Genomic DNA, 2,708 nt, shown 5'->3' on the forward strand with positions numbered 1-2,708 from the left:
AGAGTGCTGTATGAATGTGTGTAGTAGAGTGCTGTATGAATGTGTGTGTGTAGTATAGTGTTGTATTAATGAGTGTGTGGGGGTAAATGTGGTTCACAGATTGTGTTGTAAAGAGCTTTGAGTATATTGATTAGATTGAAAGGAGCTGTATCAGTACAGTCCATTTACCATTAACTTCTTCCCTCTCCTTTTTGTCATGTTAGTTACTCAAAAAGTGGAGCTTTTCTTTTCCACTTTTTATCTTATGTAGGTGTTTCTTTATCTTTGTGTTTCTATATATTTTTTGGAATGGGGGAGTGGTGGCGCAGATGTTAGAGATGGCAAGCATGTGAGCAGAAGTTCCCGGTTTGACTCCCCATACCGACACCATCCACATGCGTGTGGGAAAGGTAAAGCACCCACAACTGCTTCCTCCCTCATTTGCTCCCCTCTGGGCACTGAGCAAGGCCCTTAACACCCCCATGTGCTCCCCTGGGCACCCTGTAGCAGCTCTCTGCTTCACACAAAGGGCTGTGGTAGCTCAGTGGTTTGTGGTTCTCATGGCCTCAGACAATGGACTTGTGTCTATACTGGTCCTGTTAGACCTCAGTGCTGCATTTGATACAGTTGATCACATTTTACTACAGAGGCTTGAATATGATATTGGGATTACAGGAACAGCTCTAAAATGGTTTAAATCATATCTATCTGATAGAGTCCAGTTTGTAAATGTAAATAATAAATCTTCTTCATACACCAAAGTTAGTCATGGAGTTCCTCAGGGCTCAGTGCTTGGGCCAACACTCTTTACTTTATATATGCTTCCATTAGGTAAAGTTATTAAACAGCATGGGATAAATTTTCATTGTTATGTTGATGACACAATTATATTTGTCCATTAAACCCAATCAGCTACTTAGACTACAATAATGTCTTAAAGACATAAAAACCTGGATAACCCTTAATTTTCTCCTGTTGAACACGGACAAGACTGAGGTTTTGGTTTTTGGATCTGAGCACCTTAGGAATGAATTTTTCAGTCTTTCGCCCTCTTTAGTTGGCATTAATCTGTCCTCCAGCGCTAATGTTAAAAATCTTGGTGTTATTTATGATCAGGACATGTCTTTTATCCATCCATCCATCCATCCATTATCTTTACCCGCTTATTCCATTTTGGCTAACGGGGTTCGCTGGTGCCCATGTCCAGCAATCACTGTGCGAGGGGCGGGGTACACCCTGGACAGGTCGCAAGTCCATCACAGGGCCACATAGAGACAAACGAGACAAACAACCATTCACTCTCTCACTCACACCTAGGGACAATTTAGAGTTACCAATCAGCCTAACATGCATGTTTTTGGACTGTGGGAGGAAACCGGAGCACCCGGAGAAAACCCACGCATGCACGGAGAGAACATGCAAACTCAACCCAGAAAGGCCCCTGGACCGGGGTTTGAACCAAGGACCTGCTCGCTGAGAGGCAGCAGCTCTACCAGTTGCGCCACCGTGCTGCCATGTCTTTTATTCCCCACATTAAAAACATTACTAGAACTGCCTTCTTCCACCTGCATAATATCGCTAAAATTAGAAACATCTCATCTAAAAATGATGCTGAAAAACTGGTCCATGCATTTGTCACGTCTAGACTGGACTATTGCAATGGTTTATTATCTGGATGTCCAAATACGTCTTTAAAACGTCTTCAGTAGATCTAAAATGCTGCTGCCAGTGTCTTAACCGGAGTTAGTAGGAGAGATCATATTTCTCCAGTTTTAGTTTCTCTTCATTGGCTCCCTGTCAAATCCAGAATATAATTCAAAATCTTACTTCTAACCTACAAAGCTCTCAACAACCTGGCTCCATCTTATATTACAGATCTTATTGTTCCATATTTTCCTAACAGACCATTTTGCTTTCGGACTGCAGGTTTACTTGTGGTTCCTAGAATTTACTAAAACAGAATGGGAGGCAGATCCTTCAGTTATCAGGCTCCTCAATTGTGGAACCAACTTCCAATCTCTGTCCGTGAGGCTGAAACATTATCCAGTTTTAAAACTAGGCTTAAGACTTTCCTTTTTGCTAAATCCTATAGTTAGGGTCGGCTTGGGTTTCCTGAGCTGTCCCTTAATTATGCTGTTATAGGCTTAGACTGCCGAAGAACAAACTGAACACACTTTTCACTCTGCTTCTGTCTTTACTTACTCTGCTCAACCTGTTTTGTATTTGTAATTATTTTTTCTATCCTTAACATGTGTTTTTTGGTCTTTCAGATACACCTGGACCTATACCTGGACCTACCATTCTATGTTCGTCTGTCTCTCCTTCCTGTCCTCTCAACCAGCCGGTCAAAGCAGATGGCCGCTTGTCCTGAGCCTGGTTCTGCTGGAGGTTTCTTCCTTTTAAAAGGGAGTTTTTCCTTTCCACTGTTGCCACTGTGCTTGCTCAGGATGGGAGACTGCAACGAAGCCAAGATTCAACTTGTCTGCTGGATTCCTTAGAACTTTACTAATTGGCTTTTATGTATGTGAATGTTTCTGTAAAGTACCCTGAGACAACTTTGTTGTGATTTGGCGCTATATAAATAAACTGAATTGAATTGGTTGTGTCCAGAAGGGCATCCGGTGTAAAAACAAGGGGACTTGGCAATCCCCACTTAAGACCCCTGAGGAAGGGAGCAGCCAATATATATATATATGTATATATATATATATATATATATATATATATAT

The 2,708-nt window shown here is 41.7% G+C and overlaps 1 protein-coding gene across 1 annotated transcript in view; it reads right to left on the bottom strand.

Annotated features, from left to right (window-relative positions):
* Positions 1-2,708, bottom strand: part of dnah9 (dynein, axonemal, heavy chain 9) — a 428,033-nt gene that overhangs the window by 424,231 nt on the left and 1,094 nt on the right. The gene's annotated exons all lie outside the window — the stretch shown is intronic.

This window comes from Nematolebias whitei, chromosome 17, assembly GCF_014905685.2.
Source record: "Nematolebias whitei isolate Nwh7 chromosome 17, NemWhi1, whole genome shotgun sequence".
Taxonomy (NCBI): domain Eukaryota; kingdom Metazoa; phylum Chordata; class Actinopteri; order Cyprinodontiformes; family Rivulidae; genus Nematolebias; species Nematolebias whitei.